Source organism: Sus scrofa, chromosome 15, assembly GCF_054392235.1.
Source record: "Sus scrofa isolate SSC_HxYL_T2T_F1_AM1 chromosome 15, Sscrofa_HxYL_maternal_Yorkshire_Landrace_v2.0, whole genome shotgun sequence".
Classification (NCBI taxonomy): domain Eukaryota; kingdom Metazoa; phylum Chordata; class Mammalia; order Artiodactyla; family Suidae; genus Sus; species Sus scrofa.
The window spans coordinates 25,980,169-26,005,817 of record NC_139397.1 but is presented as its reverse complement, the minus strand read 5'-3'; the positions used below and the strand labels follow the sequence as shown (position 1 = coordinate 26,005,817).

The 25,649-nt window shown below is 36.9% G+C and overlaps 1 long non-coding RNA gene across 1 annotated transcript in view; it reads right to left on the bottom strand.

Moving 5' to 3' along the window:
* Positions 1 to 265: 265 nt before the first annotated feature.
* LOC146395757 (uncharacterized) overlaps positions 266 to 25,649 on the bottom strand; it is a 156,302-nt gene continuing 130,918 nt past the window's right edge. Inside the window, exon 3 of the long non-coding RNA XR_014829237.1 lies at positions 266 to 398. This is a non-coding gene — a long non-coding RNA (uncharacterized LOC146395757). The remainder of the gene's footprint in view (positions 399 to 25,649) is intronic.

Sequence of the window (25,649 nt, the reverse complement as noted above, 5' to 3'; positions counted from 1 at the left end):
GGGACATGCTTTGTGTGCTTAGGGTGGCCTGGACACTGGAGAAGAGATGGTTGTTTTCAGAGTCTGAACTTGCTTTTCAACCTTGGCTTCTGTGCCTATGTTACTCATAGAAGTACATCTTTGGAGGGACAGTGGCGGCAGTGGGAAACAAGGTTGTATGTTGTATAGGGGAGGCTCATTTGAAGGGGGGAGGGGTAAATAATCCCATCTATACTATTAAGTAACTTTCTCTTAGGGATGGCTTGTTAGCAAAGGGAAGGCCTACCTTAGGAGTGTGTATTAGAACACTCTCAGGTTTATGCTGCTCAGCCTGGACTTTCTAGGAATCAGGAATATTGACTCTGTGGCCTCTGGACTAAGGTTCCTCTCAGCCTTTGTGATTCTGTAAATGAAGAAGACTTTGATAAAAAACAAAATAAAACTTTGTAAACTCTTAGTGATTTCTTAGCATTGCATTTTTTAGGACCTAGACCCTAAGGCCACTAGAAGATACCCCTTTATAGCAAGTTTCTTTTGACAATTCTCCCCTCTTAATGATCTCTTTGTTGCTGCTATTGTTACTTTTAAAAGGGCTGATGCTCCAGGGTAAGCCATAGAGAAACTCGGCTCTTTCTGCCATTTCTTTGAGTGGTAGCTGCTTCCCAGTGATTGGTGTTTTTGATTACAGTACTACAGACTCAAGCATTAAAATTATTCCAGGTATGGATTTTAAAAATGGATAAAGCACTTATTAACTGCACATACTCCTCTGCTTTAAAAGTGAAAAAAAATATTTAAATAGACAACATATGTATAATTTAATTTTTCAAATCATGTTTAAAGTATCAAAGGTACTAGCTAAAGCAAGCATTAAAAGAAATAAAACATCTATTCTTTTATCACCTTAAACTTTTTATCAGCTTTTTTCTCTAAACATTGTACTTTTTATCTTTTTCTCACTCATGAAATGCCTTAGGCTTTATTTACAACTTGTGATTGACAAAACTGTTTCAACTTCCATTCAGCTACAATAATACTATAGTTATTAAGTTCTTCATTAATACCATTCTGCTACTCATGCTATAGCAGGAAATTCAAGAATCTTTTATTTTCAAATTAATCATTATACAACTTAAAAAAATTGTTTCCATATGCATCTATAATTTTAATACCTAAAGAAAATTTAGCTGACATCTCATTCAGTAATTCCTCTCTCTACTTTCATTTGTAACCACTGTGTATGTTTTCTGCTGATCAACTCTTCTGTTTTTTGACCTTGTCCAGATCATCTCTCTTTTGGCCAACTTTTATGGAAGGTCTTTATTGAGTCTTTTCACCCTAACCTCCTAATATTTGCCCACCTTTAACCTTGTTAGCTCAGTACAGGTTCAGCATCTTCAGAGCCACTTATGTGAGCACATTTTTCTACAATAGCCTTTGAACTTCTAAATGAGGGCAGAACCTCTTTCCTCACATATGTTGCTGCATGAGTTATCTTGAAAATCTGAAGTCTGAAGCTGTTAGCTCAAGGACAACCCAGGGGAAATGTCATTTTCCTCCTAAACTTCTAAAGAAATGTCTTTGTGTTCATTGCAGGCAGAATGAAGGGGGGAGATAAAGGCACTATAATAAACTGACCCCCTAAATCCAAATCTTTCAAGTCTGAAAAATCTTTTTTACTCTCTCCTTAAGAAAGTGAATAGCTGCAGGAAGGACATGGTATCAAAGTATGTCGTGGTTTTCCTTAGCAGAATAAATGTGCATCTACTTTAAAACAGGATCATTAAAAGACTTGCAACTTTAGGAAAGAAAGAGACGTGAAGTCAACTTTTTCACCCTTTTAAAAATCCGTCACATTTTTCTTCCTTGTACTTCAGAAAGAGAACTATTAAAAGCCCAAACAAAAAATAAAAAATACATCAGAAAGGGGACATTTTCACTTTCCTCAGGCAAGCCAGTATGTACTTGGGATGTCTAATGACTATGTGCAAACAGTATTTTCTGTGTATGAGTCACCTTTCTTTAAGGCAATTTTCTAACACTTTACACTCAAAGAATCCTATTAAACCAAGAACAAGCTCCATTTTCACTGAGAATGAATTCCACTAAAATGTTTTCAGGGCATTTAAGTTATAAAGACCAAGACCATACTCTTGGTTTGTGATATGACAATCAGTGTGTTCCAATCATTTTCCTTGGTACATCTTCTCATGCAAATGAAGATACATGCCATTCTTTAATTGGTTAGACATCTTATTACTTAAGAGCCTATAACAGACTACGCACATGTCAGTTAAGGATGTGGGGTAGGGAAGGAAACAGCAGAGATCATTAGGTGTCAGATTCTCAGGGAAAAGAATCAAAGTAGTTGTGCATAGTTCTCAACTGCAAAATATCCTGCTAGGAGAATCAAGAGACTCCACAGAGCTATAGCATCTATTTAGTTTCTTATTGAGTTGGGGAGACAACTAGAAAACAAGTATGAGGTGTCACTGACTATAACTAAAAGGAAACCACAGATGGAGGCAGCATTTGCTGTGGTTTCAGGACTTCTTAATAAGACTTGAATTGAACCTTTAAATACAGGCTATAGTTAAACTGCTGAAGGGGAGAAGGATGATAATGGGGGTGTGTGTGTGTGTGTGTGTGTGTGTGCACGCATGTGCACGTGCTTAAGGGAGTGAGGAGGTAGGCAATGATAAAGCCTCAGTCAAAACCCAATGTGATGTATGCCTGGTGGGAAAGAACACTCCCATAAATCTCTCAGAATATCTTAGTGAAGAAATCTTTACAGAAGCTTCTCCAATTTCACATGCAGAATTCACTTCCCTACTATTCCGTTTCAAGTCCTGATAATGAGGTTTAGTATAAGTAATTATTATAAGCAAGTAAGTGCACTTTTTTCCCAAAGATGTCTTCCCATGCCATCACGATTTGACAGTAGCTCCAAAAGGCCAGGTATCATACTTTAAATTCCAGGTATTTATCATAATGCCTGGAACACATTTAGTTGCTGATTAGACATGTGTTAAAGGAAGGAAAGAAAAGGAGAGGCAGAGAGAGAAGTGAAAGAATGTTTACTGAGCACTAGACAACCATAACTATAGGGAGAATGTTGGTAGTTTTTTTGTTGTTGTTTGTTTTTTTTTGAGTGTGTGTGTGTGTGTGAAGCTGTAAAAGAATATATTCTCCATTGCATAAAATAGTTTTGGACAAAGGCTTCTATACTAAACAAAACTAAGTCAAATAGAAACATGATTGGTTCAGACAAACAAACTTCTGGATGATTATTTCTTTTTTTTTTCAGCTATATTATTTTGGCATCAGAGGCACAGGGCCTTTATTATGTTGTCTCCTTGAAAGCAACAGCCATGCCTATCATGTTTGTCGTGTGTCTCTTTTGATTAGTACTGTCTTGGCTCATTTTTGAACTCAATAAATAACTGTTAATGTTGTAAAAACTTATGAAGCTTTTAAAAATTTCACGGTATTTTTGTGCAGAGGGCATTTGCAAAACATGTTATAATAACTCCAACTATGATGTGTAATTGCCATTATTAGATGATGTTTTAACTAGATATTCCAATAGTAGTTGCATTGAAAGTCTCACATTTTTGAACCAACTCACCTTAAAACTAATGGTGTCTATCACTGAAGTGCTGAAATTTCCCAACATCTTGGAAAAAAAAGAATTTAATATATATGCTATAACTCTTACTGAATAATTTGTCACTCATCCCCAGCCCTTAAGGAAATAAGTATGTGTTAGTTAAAATTAACATATATTTTTATCAGCCCATCTACTTAACCTGATAAATGCATGACGCCTGACAGGCTTTGGAAGGAGCTGGGAGTGAGCATAGACACCACATCACTGACAAGGTGGCATTCCCCTGTTTTCTTTTTGTTAACAACCCAACTCCTTTAAAGACTGCTCTTAGGACTTCCTTGCTTTACACCGAATAATGCCTACTCCAATAAAGATAACTCAGGAGCCCTGGAGAAAAGAAAAAAAATGCCTGCCTTATGAGAGAATCTGATAGGCTCTCTCAGTTCTAACTTAAAAGTCAAGAAAGCAAGTGGATTTTGAAGAACAAAAGTGTCAAACTGAACACTGTCTTTTTGCAGTAAAAAGGAAAGGTCACTGGGAAAGAATGTTTAAATTAAAATTGAAATCTAGGGCTTAAGGATCTAAATGTGGCTTTAACCTTTCACAAAATAAGCACAGCATTGTAAGAGGAGGTGTTCTTTTATAACCTCCTCTTTCATCATCACCTCTTCAGGGAAAATGTCATATGTGATATATAGATATTAACTCTCCCCTTTGGCTTAGATTGGAAGAACTATATGAAAATGGCCAATATGAAAAGACCTTAAATGATATCCCGATTTATAACACGGAAGTGTTTTATTGGGTGAGGTTATCTGTAACCAAAAGTTCAAAAATATTAACAGAGGTAGTCTGTGGAGCCACAGAAAGAATGAAGACTAGTTTTTCTCTCTTGCTGGCACCCTGTATTCTCTTGCTGAAGTCAATCTGATCGTGTTAGTATTGGGTACGGTCTCCACTGTAACAAATTCGGACTAAATCCCTGCCCTAAATCTATGCAAATAAGTCCACTTATCATTTTGACATCATTTTCAGTTTCTCTTATGTAATTTTTTTAAACAATTTATTTTAGCAACTTTATATTAACTTGATAGTAGCTTACATCTTGGATATGTCATTGTTAGAAATGCTTTATGTACAATGTGTATACTACCATTAACACTATAAAATTTGAAGCAGTGGAAATTCTGAGGGAGGAATGTGCATCTGCTAGACAGAAAGATATGTATTCGTTAAATATTTTATTGTTTATTGCTTATGAATTGGAATGTAGTAAAACTTGTAATTTTAAATAAATTTGATATTTAGCACACACCATGCATCAAGCTCAGTAATAAGTGCTGAGGATTGCAATCCCAGAGACCAGAAGGCATGAAAACTGCTCTGCAGTAAGGGGACCCTGGAAAGAAAAAGTCATGACTACACAACTCCAAAACAGTGAGGTTATGATAAACTACAAATATGACACTTTGAGAATACAGACAATGGAAGACTGCTGAACAGCTATTATGTTATGGAGGAAAGAGGAGGAGATAAAGAGAAAACTTTATCTTTCATTTAATTTAATACAGATATGATGAAGATATTTGCTTTTTTTTTCTGTGGAAAAAATACACATACACATATACACAAAATAAATTTATGAACAACTGCATGTTATTTAAAGACCAGTTGCCTGTGTAAGGGACCCAAATTAAAAAAAAAAAAAAAAAAAAAAAAAGGAGTTCCTGTTGTGGCTCAATGGAAATGAATCTGACTAGTATCCATGAGGAGGAAGGTTTGACCACTGGCCTTGCTCAGTGGGTTAAGGAATGGCGTTGCCATGAGCTGTGGTGTAGGTTACAGATCTGGCTCAGATCTGACTTTGCTATGGCTGTGGCACAAGTTAGCAGTTATGGCTGCAATTTGACTCCTAACCTGGGAACCTCCATATGCTGTGGGTGCAGCCCTAAAAAAAAAAAAAAAGACAAAAAAACCCCCAAAACTTGACATATTCACCAGTGATATATGACATACCATGCCTTAGGTTAGGTCAAGAAAGTACTAATACCAAGCCAGATACAAAGAAAGTGGAATTAGATTTTATTTTCAGAGGAAGGAGTCACAACAAATCTGTGGCTATATTTAACCTATCAACATAGGTTAAGTACAAGAACATTCTGACTGATAATTTTAAATAATTCAGGGATTGTTTATGCCCTATATAGAATATAGTTCATGACCTTCCAGAATAAATGCTCCATTGGACTCAAAGAACCTTGAGCAATGGCCAACACAATCTCCAGTACATAGAAGGTACCCAGTATTTCATAAGTGATTAATTTTTTAAAATATTGATGAAAAATAATTGATAATTTTATTTTTTTAAGTTCAATAAATTGTTTGATACATTTAGTTTGATACAGACTCATCCATGGTAATAGCAGTGTGCTGGAACTAGTTTTTACTGGCTCACAAGAACTAATTTTTCACATTTTCAGGAATTTTTTGAGCAAGTTGACGTGACGGTAACTTCAAATCAGCTGTGATTGGAGTAATTACACAATAGAAATCAGCAAATAATACAAACGTTAAACATTTACCAGCAAATTTCTGATAGTATATCCTCAGCATTGTGTGTGTCTTACCAGTTCCCTGTATTTCTCTAAATTTTACATTTAGGTCTTTCATCTAAACACAGACCCCTGGGAAAATGCTTTTCCTGGTCAAGGACTATTTAAGAAGCCATTGTTCATAGTTCAGATTTTTAAACAGCAAATCAGTTTTTCTCTATGTTCTGCTTTGATTTTTTTATTTTGAGTCTCAGATATATGAGGCTCCAGACTTGTTCCTAGGATTGCTAATTGGCTCCCAAGCTGAATTCTTCCCATGGATCTATATCATGGTATCAAGCCATGCACATTCCTTACTAAGGCCTGGTTTACCTTGCCCTTGCTTACCCTTTCGGTGATTCAGAAGTTTGACCCTTGAATTTAGTTCTGTGACAGATCCTATTTGTTGAAATCTCCACACCATCTACTCCTTTGTTCTTAGTCAGCCTTCTGGGATAACGATCTGTCACTCATTCTTCATCTCCCCAACACGAGCCAAGCCTCCCCTTGCCTGGTCAAGGATTAACCAGAAGATGCTGTTGTGGTTTGCTTTTCTGTATTTCTGTTGCACCTGTGTAGTTCCCCTAGCCCGACTCTGCCACAGAGTCACTAACAGACAGACACACTAACGAATCCCATTGATCTCACTCACTGCCAGAAGAATTTGTGTACAGTCAAATCCAGAATTAAATACTTTAATTTGCTGGATCTGTTTTGACATTGTAGCAATGGTGACTTGACTGATTTGGTCTTATCAGAGTCATTAGTTCATGCAGATCATATATGATTAATTGACAAGATGGCAGCCATATGTAAATAGCTACTGGGCACTCTGCCACATGCAGATATTATCTGATTGTATTTGTATCTAATGTTTAAGCAGCAAGCATTTTATATGAGAAGACATATTAAAAGGTAGTCCCTTGTTCAATACATTTCAAATCTTATTTTTTACAGAGGTACTAAATATTGTGCAAAAAATTATCTGACTCATTGTATAAAGATTTGACAACTATTCATACAATAGAATAATAAATTATCCTTAATGGCAAAGAAATCACATTATCTAGAGCACTTGAAACTCTCTGTTTATTGATAATAGACAGTAATCTAAAAAGCAGTAATCTCTCTACTTACTTTCATTTTGATATATATTTGTTTGAGCAGGGGAAGCAGTGTTTCATCAAGCATGATAATGCTCCACTAGTTCTGCCAGCTACAGAGGAAAGCTACAGCCATAAAATATTTTGTCTTTCCAAAAGAAACATTGCATGTCAAAAAATAAAAAATACCCCCCCAAATATTCAGTATGTATATAGGTATATGACATACTATTCAAAGATCTTTGATACTTAACGCAGCTTGTTTGTGACAATTTATGTCAGATAGCTCTAAAAATTTATCCTTGAGAAGTCTTCATACAAAATGTCCTCATTGTAGAAGAGCTTTTTTAGATGTACTGCAGTAATTATAAATTCAACCATTCTCTCTAAACATATCAGTTTAGAGGTGAAGTGATAGATGAGGAACATGAACAAATACATATCGAACACATATATGTCAGGTACTGTGCCTATTCCTTATCATTTAATGGTCCCAGATCCCACGTTGAGGTTAATACTGTTCTGTCCCATTTACGGTTTTTAAAATTTTCTTATATTTGTATTTTTTTAATACATCAACTCTCACAGTAATTTTGTAAGTTTTTCATCACTGATATTAAGGTTTTTATTTTGGAGCTATTAAAAACACATAGATAAATGACTCATATATCATACAATCCATTCTGGGCAAAGAGCTACAAGCCAGATTCTCTGAATCAGTCTCTGTATTTCCATATAGAGAAAACTGTTTCATTATAACATTCATTCATACATATGTATATGCTGCATTTTATATTGAGAATGTATTTAGAAGATACAGATAAAAAGATGACTTAGATGTAACTCCTCTCTTCAAGGAGCATGTAGTCTACTGAAGATGAAAATATGTAAATATCTAGCAAATAACAACACTTGAAGAGTATAAATTGGAATATGGGGGCTAGGAATGGTTTCTAGAAGCAGTGATATCAATCTAGACATTTGTGTGAGGAACCATCACTAGTCAAATTAAATGAGAGAAGTGGAGGAAAGGGGGGAAAGTGAGGATAGTGAGGGGACACGTTTGGGGAATCACAGACAGTTCAGAAGCTGGACCACAGAACATGAGGAGCCAGGAATGTGAGATAGCCCAGAAAGGGGAGTAGAAGCCATAAAGGGTATGGGCTAGTTTTACTTTGTTCTGAAGAACAATGAGCACCATGAATTCAGTACAAGTGATGAGACAGCTAGTTACTGGTTTCAATGAAAAAATTCAGATAGATGCCAAAAGTCTTTTCAAAAATGTCTATGCTTCACCAACAGTATCCTATTCTTGAAAGACATTATGCTAAATAAAATGTGGTCATTATGAGAGGCTCCAAATATGACTTCAATCTATAGCTTGTATTTTATTTTATCTACAGAAGGGATTTGAAAGACCAAATTACTTATGCAATCTATCCCAACACCTGGTCATTCTAATCTACTATGTGGAAAGAATTGTTCATTCAGTGAATCAATTACTTAGTTTAATGCACTGGTTTGCACTTAATAGTTTTAATTACTATAGCCATGATTTAAATTTAAAAAAAAACTAAAATATTGATGATCTTTGAGGTCCTTTAGCTTCTGCAAAGCTATGTCACACTTCCAAAGCACATAAGAAAAAAATAAAACACCAGACTGTATATAAATTGTGGGTAGAGGAGGAGAAATAACTGCTGATCATTGTCTAAGGTGGGTGACAAGTTCTAGGGCATTCATTATGCAATTCTCTCTAGTTTGTATGTTTGATAATAAAAATTAAGTGAAATTAATGTTTTCTTTAACATTGGCTTCTTCAAGATTATCAGCAAAAGTGTGAAGTATGAGCTAGCTAGGGAAAAGTCCTACCTCTTGAAAACACTAAGAGGTCTTCTGACCCTGCTTTCATAATTAATTGCCTAGCTTGTATGTCAATTTTCTCAAGTGAATACATAACATTGATTTGATCTCAATAAATATTCCCAACAAGATTTGTTTCCTAGAGGTAGAAAAGCAGATTCTAAAGTTAATACAAAAAAAAAAAAAAAAAAAAACAAATATCCAAGATAAAAAAAACTCTGAAAAATGAGAGAAATAGGACAAAGGAACTAATTAATACCAGGTATTAAAACAGGTTATAGAATATGTAAAATTTAACAAGTTTGAACTAGTACATTAATAGATTGATCAACAAAAGAGTCTAAAGAACATCAGCTAGCTTGGTTTCTTTAAAATGTCAATGTCATGAATGAGGAAACAAAAAAACCAAATAGCAGTACTGTTCTAGATATACCTCCTTCTTTCAAGGATCTTAAACAGACATGAAAACCAAAAACTATATGTGATCTCTGATTGGATTCAAATTTTTAATAAAATGGTATGTTGGGGGTAATTAGGTCACTGTGAATATAGAAAAAAATAAAACACCAGACTGTATATAAATTGTGGGTAGAGGAGGAGAAATAACTGCTGATCATTGTCTAAGGTGGGTGACAAGTTCTAGGGCATTCATTATGCAATTCTCTCTAGTTTGTATGCTTGAATAAAAATATCATAAAAATATTATGATATTACTGTTAAATATGTTAGATGTTATATGCAGACCATGGTTATGGAAAGAATGCTCTAGATCTAAGAAGACAATGCTGAATTATTCAGAGATGAAAATTTCACTAGTCTGCCACTTTAAAAATCTAAAATTCAGGGTCCTGTTGCCTAAAGAACTTCAGGATTTGACAAAGTCCAGTGATCATGGCTGCCTAACTTTAATGAGACTTGGTGCTTGTAGATTCAGGGACGTGGAAGTTCATGACTAATCACCAGCTCTCATCTCTTCACACACACTTTAGCTTCTGAGCAAGCAACAAAACAGTCAAATAAAAGACTAATGGGTATTATAAGTAAAAGTTCACCTTGATATTAGTACAAAATGTTTTTCTGCTAATGGGAAGGCAAGGTAGACTGCCAGGTCTAAGGCTATTTGGTCTCAGTATGCAAATGCTGTATTCCATGAGATCCTGGAATCAGAAAGCTCCTGCATGACAAAACCTGTAGTAGAGAATGAATCTGGCCCAGAAATGAGAAGAATTATATACTTCCCTCTCTCAAGGATTATCTGCAGGGTCTGGACTCTGATGCTATAAAGCTGTAAATAGAATATAGACCCATATTACGGATGCCCCTGATGCTACTTTTGTTTATGTATCTTACCTGTTCAGAATTTTTCCAAAGAATACTAATGTTGAGAGAAGCAAAAGCTGACAGTTTTCTCTGATTTGAATATTACTATGCACTTGATATTATGCATAGTAAGGAAAAAAGAACTTTATACCCAAACATAAATGAAAAATAACAAGGTCATTTTCTCAGATTCCGATTCTCATGAAATCTTGAGCACCTACTCTAACCTGAACTTCTTAGCAAAAACATTGTTTTGTCCCTGATTTTTGCTATGGTGATGTCTGAAGATATGACATGATCTTTCTGAATATGATAATCATGTGAAGCTTTTCCTCTATGAACACTATAATGAATACCTGATAACCTTGCAAATTTTGTTTTTCCTTTTAAATGCTAGCTGTCTTCTTTATTTGGTGAGCCAGTCTTTTTAATAGCTGACTCTTGAATTTTTGCAAGTAAACTTTTCCTTCACTTTTATAATGAGTTCGTCTCCAATTTCTTTTTGACTGAGGTAGGAATTGCATATCCCTGACACAGATCACATTCTAAATTCCAATGAAGTTTGGTGTCAGCACTGCATTTGAGGTAGCAGCAGCTCCAACTCAGACAAGGGAGATATTTTGCAACAGATGGGCAAAGCTTGGAAAGCTCCAGACCAAGAGGAACTCAGACAGACCATCGATGCTAAAAAAAGAAAGCCTTCAACAATGGTTCTGTGCCAATAATGATGGGCAGCAGAGAAGGTAAGGAATTGTGGTAGCTGAATTCCAGGGGGCTCCACAGGCAATTTAATTAGCTGATTGTAAGAGCATTAGAAGATACCTTAATTGTTCATAGGTCACAAAGACCAGGAGCAATGAAAATGTATGTCTTATAGGCAGGGCAGCAGAAGATAAGAAAAAAGTTTCTGTTGAAGAAGATACAAGATGTTAGTGGCAGGGCCACTGTGATAATTCCTGCCGCTTATGTTAATTCTTGGCTTTAAAAGTCCATAAATATTTGTGAAAAAATAGTAAGGCAAATATATATAAGTGTGCAAGTCATATGCTTCACAAAGCCCACAACCCTGGTGTTCAGTGGGGAATGTCTTAGTCACTTGCCTTATCAAGGGGCTTGGTCTATCTAAGGAAAGAGTTATATTTTTCTAGTTTCACAATGGTGTCATTTGGACTAAGGGCGACTTTGCAAAAGAGAATCTTAAGAACCAAACTAAACAAGAAGCAGTTAGAGTCAGAACAGACATAGACAGAGAAGCATCTGGTAAAAGTCTGCCACTGGGGCTAGGTGGACTGTGTCAGGACTGGCTTCACAGGAGGGCAACCTATCCTGTACATTTGCACAACCTCCGTTCACAAGGGCCCTGTGCTTGGTTTAATGCTGGACTGTTAACATCTTAAAATTCTTAACAATATTGTCTTTCAGCTTGTATTTTTTTGTTTTTGTTTTTTGTTTTTGTCTTTTTAGGGCCACACCCACAGCATATGGAGGTTCCCAGGCTAGGGGTAGAATCAGAGCTACAGCTACTGGCCTATCCCACAGCCACAGCAATGAAAGAGCCGAGAATCATCTGTGACCTACACCACAGCTCATGACAATACTAGATCCTTAATTCACTGAGCAAGGCCAGGGATTGAACCTGCATCCTCATGGATGCTAGTCAGATTCACTTCCACTGAGCCACAATGGGAACTCCTCATCTTGAATTTTGTCTTGTTTTGTTTCATTTTTTTATTTTATTTATTTATTTTTTTATCACTCAAATTAATTTATCACATCTGTAGTTGTATAATGATCATAACAATCCAATTTCACAGGATTTCCATCCCACAACCCAAGCACATCCCCCCACCCCCCAAACTGTCTCCTCTAGAGACCATAACTTTTTCAATGTCTGTGAGTCAGCATCTGTTCTGAAAAGAAGTTCATTCTATCCTTTTTTCAGATTCCACATGTCAGTAAAAGCATTTGATACTGGTGTCTCACTGTATGGCTGACTTCACTTAGCATGATAATTTCTAGGTCCATCCATGTTGCTAAAAATGCTGGTATTTTGTTCCTTTTAATGGCTGAGTAATATTCCATTGTGTATATGTACCACTTCTTCTTTAGCCACTCCTCTGTCAATGGACATTTAGGTTGCTTCCATGTCTTGGCTAGTGAAAACAGTGCTGCAATGAACACCAGAGTACATGTATCTTTGCAAGTCATGGTTTTCTCTGGATAGATGCCTAGGAGTGGGACTGCTGGATCAAATGGTAGTTCTGTTTTTAGTTTTCTGAGGAATCTCCATACTGTTTTCCATAGTGGTTGCACCAATTTACAATCCCACCTACAGTGTACTAGGGTTCCTTTTTCTCCACACCCTCTCCAGCACTTATTGTTTGTAGACTTTTGGATGATGGCCATTCTGGCTGGTGTTAAGGTGATACCTCAGAGTAGTTTTGATTTGCATTTCTCTAATGATGAGAGATGTTGAACATCTTTTCATGTGTTTTTTTGGCCATCAACTGACAAGGGATTTATCTCCAAAATTTATAAACACCTTCTGCACCTCCATACCAAAAAAACAAACAACCTCATCAAAAAATGGGCAGACGATTTAAACAGACAGTTCTCCAAAGAAGACATACAGATGGCCTCATCTTGTGTTTTGTAAATGAAACACAGCCATGGAGCATGCACACGGGCAAAGGTGTTACACGCAATATACATGTTTTTGCCCCATGGACATGCTGCCATGTGAGCACAAAATTCCAGTGGATGAACAATGCATGGTCCTTCAGCAAGGCTTAAGAGTACAAATTAAGTGTTTGCCTCTATGCTGAGTAAGCAGAGGTATTGACAGCCTTCCGAGGCCAAACACACCATCTGAATCAGATCTTGCTTCAAACACAGAAAGAATGAAACAGTGTTCTAAGTAACACAATGATCAAGGCATATTATTGTAGTTTCACTCATATAACTTTCCTACATTATCCAAACACTTTTGCTGAAAAAGATAACACAGAAGAACTGAAAAAGGTAGGTCAAACCGTAGTTCCTTTTCCTTTCAGTTTTTCCTTACTTTTCTATAAGTAGAAGGTAATATTAGTAGAATACATGTGCAGCAAGAAGTGAAATAAAAGACCACTGAGTTAGTTTTGTGTAGCATTTCCACTGTTTTTGATGAGAATGAGATATATATGTATGCATGAGCTAAGAAATATGAATTGCATAATTTTGACCCTTCCACTTACGAAATAAATATATTTGCATTTAAAACTGGCACTGCACAATACGAAGAACAATAAAATTCATGCTAATTTAAATTTTTAATGTTTCTTTAATTAGAAAAAAATTAAATGGCAAATAAAAGAGCATTTTGACATACTGACAGGAAAAGAAAGAAAAAGCTTTATATTTTAGTATCTTTAGTGGTACTTCCTCCCTTGCTTTTTGAACAAGGAATTCCACATATTTCTTTTGCTCCAGACCTATCTAATGCATTGAGGATATCAGAGTGGAGATTTTCACACTTTGAGGAGAAGGGATCCAGCTCAGAGATGAGAATTGTAAGCTTTTCTCCAGAGAGCTGAGAATTCAGAGGATTTTGGAAGGAGGTACATATACCTAAGAGTGATGTAATATTGACCTTGCCTGCAGAATAAAGAAAAAACAAGAATAAACAGATATAAAAAATCCTATCCTTTAAAGTATAAAACATAATTGTGAGGGGGGAAATAGAGATGAACTTTAAATGAAGAACTCCTGTCCCAAAACAAACATCAAAACAAAGCTAAAATCAGAAAAACAAAACAGCAGAAATGAGGAAAAACACACAAAAACTTAGAAAATTAACGAGAAACTAACAAAATTCAACCAAATATTACAGACAACAAACCATTTACTAAAATTCTACATGTTAAGCACAGTTAAAACTATTGTTAGGAGTTCCCATCGTGGCTCGGAGGTTAAAGAACCCAAATAGTATCCATTAGGATGCCGGTCTAATCCCTAGTCTTGCTCAGTGGGTTAAGGATCTGGCATTGCCGTGAGCTGAGGTATAGGTCACAGGTAAGGCTGGGATCCCGTGTGGCCAGCAGCTGTAGCTCCAAATCAACCCTTAGTCTGGGAACTTCCATATGCCACCTTTGCAGCCCTAGGAAAAAAAAAAAAAAAAGGCCTACTCTTAAATACAAGTGATGTGTTCATGAAATATATATATATTATATATAATATGTATACTATGTAAATTTACATATTTACAAAATACGTCAATAATTTGGAACCATGAGAATACAACTTTTAATGATCTCCAGAAGCAGATCTGCTATCTTCTCTTTTTAAAGAGCTGCAAAACTGTAGGTTGATGAAAATTTACTATAATCAGTGACCTTAAATAAATTGAAAAGGTGAACCAGCTCAGCAGCAAATTCTATAGGGCAAGCAAGACCAATGTCACAGCCACAGGGATGCCTGAGCAGAAATGTATAGCTTGTAAACAGAATATGAGAAGCTGTGAGGGAAATCAAATTTAGACCATTGCTGTGGGAAAATAAAGAGTTGTCAAGGTAGTCATGAGAGAATACCACACACTACAAGTGCCAAGGCTTGGCAATGAGTTTATTTCCCTTGTCTGGTGGGTTGGCTAAGGATTCCTTAAGATCAGGGTAATAATTTTCTATAGGATTTGGACTCAGAGAAGCTCTGATTTAAATACCAGTTCTGCCACTTATCTGTTATGTGAGTTAGATCAAACCCTTTCATCTTCATTTCTATATGTATAATGTGGGAATAAAGAGTACTTATCTTTTAGGGTTAACTTGAACTTTAAATGAGTTAATAGTTATGAAGGAACTTATTCCAATGGCTAACATAGAATAGGTAATTACTATTACTGATTTGTTGAATATAAATTGAATAATATTCAATTATTATTTATAGTCATATTATTATTGTTTCCATACTCATTATTGTTGCAAGATTAATGTACAGCTAAACAACATTATAGGATAAAACCCTACACAATAGTTATAAATTTGGAAAATTATCTCCTCCCATATAAGGTTAGGGCACTGAGTTATACATTTAAAATCTTTTTCTTTGTTTTAGGAAAATGACCCAGAGGGCAGTACATTGTGTGAATCAGTTTAATGGCAGAGCACTTTTTGCCAAGACAAGCTGCTGAGAGATGACCCCTTCAAATACATGTCCAAAGAAGAGCAAGATTTGATTGATGGAAGGGGAAAAAAAAGATGAAGAAGATAGATTTAATCCACAGAAAGCACAAGCCCCAAAGAAGGTACAGTGCACCCCAAGGAACCTGTGGGTTGTCTGAGGGACCTGGGTGCCTTTAACAAGTCTGTGGTGATGGAGGGGTGGAAAATGTACAAATTTAGAAAGCAGAAGGGAAAAAATAAAAGAGTTTTTCTTTTGAAGTCACCTTTGTTTATTTCAGTTGGATATAGAATGGACTTGAGAATAAGAATTACATTTGGCAGAGAATATATTTCTATTAGAAGAGTGAGGAGGTCAAAATAGGAATCAAATTTAACGTTTGAGGAAGTTTTCTTCCTTCCCTCCCTATATCCGTCCATATTTTCCTCCTTCCTAATATTAAACATCTAATAGCTTATTGTAGTAAACATTGGGCATAAGTTAAGAAGATACAATTCCCACACTGTATAAGCTCACAGTGTGAAAGAGAGAAACAAAGACATAAACAAGTGAAATCTATAGACAAACAGTATGGAGTGGATAAACAAAGGACCATGGACTTTCGAGGTTGTTGGGATGGTCAAGAAAGGCTTTAGAAGAAATGATGTTTAGCTTGAACATGCAAATTGAGTTTTAAATTGTTTTGTCACATGGTCAAGGGAACACTGGTATTTTAAGCAGAGAAAACACCATTAGAATTAATTTGTGGATGTCACAGCATGACACATGTGGGAAATACCTATGTATAATATGGCTGAATTTTGGTAGGAAGGGGATTAGCCAGACGGATGCTATAATCAATTGTGTCTTCATCATGGAGGACTTCATTAGCCAGACTAATATGTTTACAGAGAAAGAGAAAAATTAATACCAATGATAACATTTTCAGGAATGTAAGCATCTTTCAAAATACATACCGACCACTTCTTCTGACCAAAATTTTAATGGATAGACATTTCAGACATAAAGGAAAGTTGCTTCTGCCACTATTCTCACAGTCTTCTTTAGCATGGATAATAAAGGCAATAACATTTTCTAAGATTCTGTCAGTACATTTCTGTGGCCCAGGACATAGTCATGAATAATTGTAGGCTCCTTTCACAGAAACTAAAACTGCCACCTAGATAGATGACCCAAGTTTTACTGAGTTTCTGGCCAGTAGTCCTGTATAGTAACTTATATTGCCTAATTACTTAAGAATTATTTTTATATTTAACTAATTCAGACTGACTTAAAAGATCATATTTTCTTAAAGGATATCTTCCCTGGTAATGTTATATAAATAATTCTATGTAATTTTTACACATGGGATAAAAATACTTACTAAAAATTTTGTTGGCCATTGTAATGAAAAAGTTGACCATTTTTGACGTTTGACCACTGACAACTTTTAGATCCCTATCACTCTTCCCTGCCTGCTGTCTATCTGTGCAAAATGGTCAGAAAGGTCAACACAGAACCTCTGTCTCTTCAGGCCAAAGGAACTTTAAGTAGTATAGTCTCTAGTCCACATGCGATCCACTTCCTAACCACAATGACCCTTGGCTTGATTGCATTCATTAGAACTCAGTTCTTTGAGCCCCTCTCCTCTTGAGAATCCCCAGCTTACTGTGACTACAGATATTCCTTGACTTCTGATTTTTCTACTTTACAATGGTGCCAAAGCAATAGGATTTCAGTAGAAACATACTTCAGATTTTTATCTTTTCCCATACTAGCGATATGCCTTATGACACCCTTGTGATGCTGGGTAGTGGTAGCAAGCTGCAGCTCACAGTCAGCCATGCCACCACATGGGTAAATAATCATACAACCATTCTGTACTCATACAACCAGTCTGCTTTTCACTTTTAGAAGAGTATGCGATAAATTATTTGAGGTATTCAGCACCCAATTATAAAAAAGTCTTTGTGTTCCATGATTTTGCCCAACTATAGACTTATGGAGATCTTCTGAGCATGCTTAAGTAATGCTAGGCTCAGCTATGACATCTGGGAGGTTAGGTGTATTCAGTGCATTTTCAACTTAGAATTTTTCAACTTATGATGAATCTGTACTAAATACCTATTATTCATATTCACTGTTGAGTGCACTGTGTCATCTGTTTGGACATCCAATAAACTCCTGGGTAGGCAATCATGCTTGTCTCTGGACAGATAGATCAAAACAACCATGCTGTTGAATTACTTTTTAGTGGTTCTCAAGCTTCTGTCTAACCAAGTATACACAAAGCATCTGACACTTGCATTAATAATCATAGCTCACAATAACAGGATTCCCAGAGAGGAGGGAGAATAAGAGGAATTCTTAATGTGAAGTGCGAGTGTGAATGGCTGCCCTTCTAGGTGACTGCCATGCCTTTGAAAAATTCACCATGAATTCCCACAGAAGACTAGTTAGTGGTATAAGAAGTTATCTTGTTTTATTTCTAAAAGAAAAAAAAAGAAGAACTAAAAATGGTTTGCATATGTTTTGGAGTATTCAGTTTTATCCACCTCCTGTGTAGGGAACAGCTCTTCTCTATATCTGTCTTCCCTAAGAATCTCCTTTACTGCATACATTTAAAAAAAAAAATTCACTTCTAGTCTCCAAATGTGTGGATGGTTTTCCCTATACCAAGCCATTCTCCATGACACCATCTGGGTGTCCTACAATTTTATTCAGTACCGGCACTACCTATCCAGAGGTGGTGTCTGATTCACAGATTAAGGGCTCAGTTCCAAGCCATTGCCTGCCCTCCCTCACTTCAGATACCATTTGCAAAATAGTAGGCCTTCAGGTTAACCCACAATTTTTGTCTGACTTGGCTATGAATCAGGGGTTCCCAAGACCTCCTCCCCCTTGGACTCAATTATTTGCTAGAGCAGTTCACACAACCTAGAGAAGTACTTCCTTACATTAACCAGGTCATTAAAGGATATGACAAAGGGTACAGACAAACAGCCAGATGAAGAGATACATAAGATGATGTCTAGGAGGGAGCTGAGCCCAGAAGCTTCTGCCCAGTGGAGTTGGAGTGAATCACCTCCCTGGTGTGATGTGCTGATCAACCTGGAAGCTCCTTGAACTCCTTACTACTAGGATTTTTTGGAGGCTTCCTCACATAGGCATGACGAATTATTAATTTCTTTTATATTCCCTCTCCTCGCCTGGAAGAGTTGGGATAGAGGAGACAGAAAACTCTAAGCTTCTAATCATGCTTGGTCTTTCTGGTGACCAGGCCCATGCAGAAGCCATCCTGGATGCTAGCCAGAGGGATCTCTTTATAGCCAAAGATGCTTCTAGCACTCTTATCACTTAGGAATTTATAAGGATTTTTAGAAGCCCTGTGTCAGGAATGGGGACAAAGACAGATTTTAGAATAAGAGATGTTTCTAGTGATTCATCACTCAGAAATTTACAAAGGCTTTAGGAGCTCTGTGTTGGGAACTGGGGACAAAGATATATCTATATATCTATATATCTTATATTAAGATACTATATTAATAAAATATAGTCTTTTTGCCATTTTCTTGGGCCGCTCTCGCAGCATATGGAGGTTCCCAGGCTAGGGGTCGAATCGGAGCTGTAGCCGCCAGCCTACGCCAGAGCCACAGCAACGCTGGATCCGAGCCGCGTCTGCAACCTACACCACAGCTCATAGCAACGCTGGATCGTTAACCCACTGAGCAAGGGCAGGGACCGAACCCGCAACCTCATGGTTCCTAGTCGGATTTGTTAACCACTGCGCCATGACGGGAACTCCTATAATCTAATTTTTAAAAAAGTAACACACATAAGCAAAAATGAGACTAAGTATGTATGGTGATTACCTGTGTCTTGTTGAAATTACAACCAATTTTTAATATGGATTTTCCAAATATTCAATATAACATTATTTAATTTTTTTTTTTTTTTTTGGTCTTTTTGTCTCTTTTTAGAGCCGCTCCTGTGGCCCATGGAGGTTCCCAGGCTAGGGGTCTAATCGGAGTTACAGCTGCCGGTCTACGCCACAGCCACAGCAACGCCAGATTCAAGCCACATTTGTGACCTACACCACAGCTCATGGCAACGCTGGATCCTTAACCCAATGAGTGAGGCCAGGGATTGAACCCACACTCTCATGGTTCCTAGTCAGATTTGTTTCTGCTGCACCATGATGGGAACTCCTAAAAAACATTTTTAACAGTTTTGAGATATAATTCATATATATAAAATTCAACTATTTAATACTTATAAACAATAGTTTTTTTTTTTAGTATACAGTATTATACAACTATCACCTAAGTTAATTTTAGTATATATTGCCTGTCCCCCTCCCCACAAAAGGAACTCTGTCCAATAAAAGGTCGATTCTCATTACTTCTCTACCTGTGTCCCAGTCCTAGGTAGCCACTAATCTGTACTCTGTCTTCATAAATTTGCCTATTCTGGACATTTCAAATATAATAAGTGCCTTTTTTGTCTAGCTTCTTTCACTTAGCATAATGTTTTCAAGGTTCATTCAAGTTGGATTCTGAATCAGTATTTCATTCTTTTTATTAATGAATGACATTCCATTGTATGGCTATATTACATCTTAGTTTTCCATATATCAGTTGATAGACATTTAGGTTGTTCCCACTTTTTAGCTATTATGAGTACTACTGCTATGAACATTATGTACAAGTTTTGTGTGGACATATTTTTTTCATTTTTCTTGGGTACATACCCAGGAGTGGAATCAAAATTGGAAACTTCATCCATTGCTAATAGGAATTTAAAGTGGTACAACCACTTTGGAAAAGGATTTGGTAGCTCAGCAGAAAGCTGATAAGAGTATCAATAAAATAGTGTTAATGTTATTAAAATATTATTAAACTATCTAATATTATTCAAATAGCAAATGTCAGTTTAAATGACATAAAAGCAAAATCTCTGTAAAGCTAGATCAAGAAAGTTTACATTTTTTGGCGTTTCTATGGTGGCACAGCAGTTAAAGATCCAGGGTTACCACAACTCTGGCACAGGTCACAGCTGCAGCTCAGATTTGATCCCTGGCCCAGGACATTCCATATGTCACAGATGCAGCCAACAAAAGAAAAGAAAATTTGCATTTTAAAATTTATCCGTCTGACTAATCTCTACCTATCTACCTACCTGGAGGTTATACTCTTGCATCCTTTACTTTTTTCCCTAAATTCTGTCCTTAGGTGGAGTTGGATCAACAAAACCTTATATGAGGTTATATTTACCTGGATTTATACAAAATTGTCTCCTATAAGTGGCCTTTTAATGTATTATCCTTAGATTTTATGAAAGAATCCCAGCAATCTGCCGTTCGAAAAATATTACCATTTGGTGTGTAGAAATGCTGAGAACTCCTTTACCACATTGCTCATACTGCTGTCCGTAAGCAGAACTAGTTAGTGAGGGCAGTTGAACAGCACAGACTGGGTGTGTTAAGCAACAAAAATTCATTTTCTCCCAGTTCTGAGGCTGGAAGTCCAAGATCAAGATGCAGGCAGAGTTGGCTTCTAATCAGGACTCTCTTCTTAGCTCACAAACATGTGATGCCTTCTTGCATTGTCTCAGTTGTCGCACCCAAGTTTGTGTGCTGGGTGCGCAGTGAGGCCAAACAAACCAAAACATCAGTTTAGGGCAGAGAAAAGTTTATTGCAAGGGCCAAGCAAGAAGAATGAGTGGCTCATGTTCAAAAGACCTGAACTCCATGATGGGCTTCAGGGAAGAATTTTAAAAGGCAAATTTAGGGGGAGGGCAACTGGATGTGTGACCTTCTTCTGACTGGTGGAGAGGTAACAGGGTGGTGATCCAAGAAACTCAATCACCAGCCTTTTGGTTCTGACCAGTCTGGGGTCAGTGGGCTTATGCTCATCCTGAAGTTCCCATCCTCCACATGGTGGGGCCCCAGCTCCTCGGCATATGGAGATTACTATGCACATCCCCCGAGGTGGAACAAGGACCCTGCTCCACCGTGGCACTGCTGTTTCCTGAATACCTGCTGTTTCCCAATGCAATAGGACACCAGTACAGTGACCTCATTTAAACTTAATTATCTTTTTATTTTTATCTATTTATTTTTAATTTTTATGGCCACACCCAATGCATATAGAAGCTCCCAGGCCAGGGGTTGAATCAGATCCATTTAACCCACTACACTGGGCTGGGGATTGAACCTGAACCACCATAGAGACAACACTGGAAACTTAACCTGCTATGCCACAGTGGGAACTCAAAAGATCTCTTTAAAGTCTCTACCTTACAATGCAGTCATACTGGAGAATGGGACTTCAACATGGATTTTTTTTGGAGGGCAGGGGTGTTGGGTATACTTCAGCTCAAATGTTAAGATACTTGTTTTGCTTTTAGATCTTAGTGTCATAATGCAGCTTTGATCACCTACAGAGTGAAGTAGTTCTGCTCTACTGCAATCATATCTACACTGCATTTTTGCTCCAGTTGTTAGTAAACATGAGTCTGATTGTACGTTCAATGATCACAAGTATGTGGACCACAGAGCCTGTGGACATGCATTTGGTTGGTTCTCTGCCGTGCCTTTTTCTTCCATCTGCTCCTCTCATCAACTCTACCCAGCAATAACTATGTACTTCAATTTATATTTTCCCATTTTAAATTCTTGCTTCTTAGTTATTTTTGCCAACATTTTATTATTCATGTTCTGATTGTTAGATACCTCAAATATTCTCTGAAACAGGGCAAAAATACATAAAGAAAAAAAAAAGTAGTCAATTCAGTCAGAGAACTTGAAACATTTCAGAGACAAAACCTAAGTCCATTATACACATACAAACTGTGTATCTGTGCCTATAATTCTAGTTTACTGTTTCCAGTCTTTTTCAGTTTTCACTTTTCTTTTGAATCCTATTAAGTGGAAAGTTAAAAGATTTTTGAGGGAATACATTTCCATTCATTATAGCAAAAACATGTTGGGAGACTTTTATATGCAACTATCAAAAGAATCACACTAGTGCTAACAAGAAAGAATTGCATTATGTAATGTCATTTTTTCAGTAACTACATGTTCTTTTTCTAAATGAACTGAGGGTATTTTGGGGAGAAGAAAGCAAAATAAGAGTTTCTTCTCAGTCTCTGCATACCTTATCTATATTTACCACTGTGCCTGAAAGGTTTCCCAATTCCTGAAGGAAGCGTATCATGCCAAGAATTTAAAAAGTCTCTGCCTTTTAACTTCATTAAATATCTACCGGAGATATATATCGCAGTAAAAGAAAGAGAAAGAGAACACAGACAGAAATTGGGACCCTCCTAATGGAATTTAAAGAGCAATAATATGTACTTTCAGCTGCAACTAATATTTGCTCAGAGAGAACGCAGGTAATTAGGTCAGATGATCTCCAATAGATGGGTGTGAAGTTGAAAGATCAAATACATCTTTAAGAGATGTGCCAGACTTGTATTTGTTCTGGACTTTGCTGGGTAAATTAACTCATTTGTGAATATCGCCAAAAAAATAACTTACTCAAAGGGAGAATCTTATTGGACAATTGATAATCTACTATATTTGTATAAAAATAAGATATGCATAACAGACCCTTGAAAACCAATTTAATCTTTTTCTGTTAAGAGAAAATATACCATGAGATAAGGTGAGATTAAAGAAAACAGAAACACATGTAACACTTCTGTCCAGGTTACTAATGAATTTGAGGACATTTCTAGTAGGCTATTGTGGATTCTAACTACAGATTTTATCAACCACATAAATATATAGTCCTATTACTAGTTGAAGACATTATGTTGTTGTGAAACTTTTTCTAGGCTAGGAAGTAGGAACATGGACTTGTGTCAAGGTCCAACTTTTATTTGCTTTGTGACTTTGAGCATCTCGTTTAATTTCCAAAGCCCCATAAATATTTTTCCTAACTACCTGGCTCAATTGTTTAACAATAAAAAGATTGAGATATGAAAACATTAGATATTTGAAAGATACCACTACTACTACTATTTTATTATTTAATAGTGTTAGGCTCTTACTTCTCAAGTGTTTAACAAGTGACACACTTAACATATGAAATGTTTCTGTGTTGATTTAAGGATACCACAGATCCATGTGTAACATGTAAAAAGCTCAGCAAGGAATTTCATTATCAGCATAAGTAGCACAGTGAAAGGTTAGGAATGTGTTATAATCTAGAGTTGAGAAGAGCAAAGCCATGCCATTATTCACGTGTATGCGAAGACTGTGCCATACAGAGATGAGTGAATCCATGGAAGTAGAGGCCTTGTGCCACAGGACTGCTAGAGAACTTAGGAATTAGGAAGAAGTAATTCTAGAGGAGAGACAACCCTATTTATTAGTTACTACTACCTTATATTAGGAAGAATATATCCAGAGGACATTCCGGAACAAGATTTGGATACCTATGGCCAAATCCATCATGCTGCCTGTTGCTGTCAATAAAGTTTTACTGTAACACAATTGTGTTCATTCCCTTGGGTATTTTTGTGCTGCAACAGCACAGGTGAGTAGTTGTAAAACAGACTGTATGGCCTAAAATATTTACTATTTGGCCCTTCACAAAAAGTTTGTTGACCAGTTCTAGATCACTGTCTTACTTACGTCATTAGAAATCTCCCAAGGGAGTTCTCGTCGTGGCGCAGTGGTTAACGAATCCGACTAGGAACCATGAGGTTTGCGGTTCGGTCCCTGCCCTTGCTCAGTGGGTAAACGATCCGGCGTTGCCGTGAGCTGTGGTGTAGGTTGCAAAAGCGGCTCAGATCCTGCGTTGCTGTGGCTCTGGTGTAGGCTGGCGGCTACAGCTCCGATTCGACCCCTAGCCTGGGAACAGCTCCGATTCGACCCCTAGCCTGGGAACCTCCATATGCCGCGGGAGCGGCCCAAAGAAATAGCAAAAAAAAAAAAGAAATCTCCCAGAAGTCAAGCAAGAAGGGACAACTGGACATTAGACTTATATTTTAACTACAGTCCTGAGTATGAATCTAGGTTGCTGATATAACCATGGTCCCTTCAAATGTGACTCTGAACACCAACTATATAGTATAAGGATAATATAATGTTTTTTGAGAAAGGAGTCCACTGTTTTTTAGAGTATCTTTTTGAGAACCTAAGAGGTCTGATAAAAAAAAAGGAGGGGGGCTTGGTTTTTTAATACAAGTCAAGTGCCTGGCCCTCTGAACCTTGGGATCTATAAACATTTACCTACAGAATTAGCCCAGGGGTCTCTCAGGGGCACAGGTGCCGTAATCACAAAGATTGTCCTTTTGTGTCTCAAGGGAGTTCTCAGTGATCTCTCTTTTGCTTTTTATGTAAATTTGTGTGAAATTATGTCTAGACTTTGTAGTCACTTTTACTTGAAAGGTAGCAGAAATACCCCAAAATATGTTTCTTTGGCATAAGGATTATTTTGAGTTGATTTTTTTTTTGAGGAAAAAAAAAATAGAGACAAGGGAATCTCAGAAAACAGAGTAAAAGTTACCTTTTTAAGAAAGGAACTTACATTTATAACTCCAATCTTTATTTTAAGGTTTTTTTCTCTCTGTACAAGGAAGAGAAGAAGGACTAAATCAAGAGAAACTTTTCTCTCTCTCTTTTTTGGCCTTTTTAGGGCCACATGTGCAGCATATGGAGATTCCTAGGCTAGGGATTGAATCGGAGCTATAGCAGCTGGCCTACACCACAGCCACAGCAACACCAGATCTGAGCCACGTCTGCGACCTATACCACAGTTCACCAGCAACACCAGATCCTTAACCCACTGAGCAAGGCCAGGGATGGAACCTGTGTCCTCATGGATGCTAGTCAGGTTTGTTTCCTCTGAGCCACAGTGAGAACTCCAAGAGAAACTTTTCTCAATGGAGAAAGCATGGACTTAAATCTGCATAGCAAAGCTTATATCTTACCCTTTACTTTGTTTCTCCTGCTAACATCCTTACAGGGCCTGCCCTCCTCCCCCACATCTTTCTTTGGTCTTTAGCTGAAGATGATATTTAAGGTGGTGACTTGGG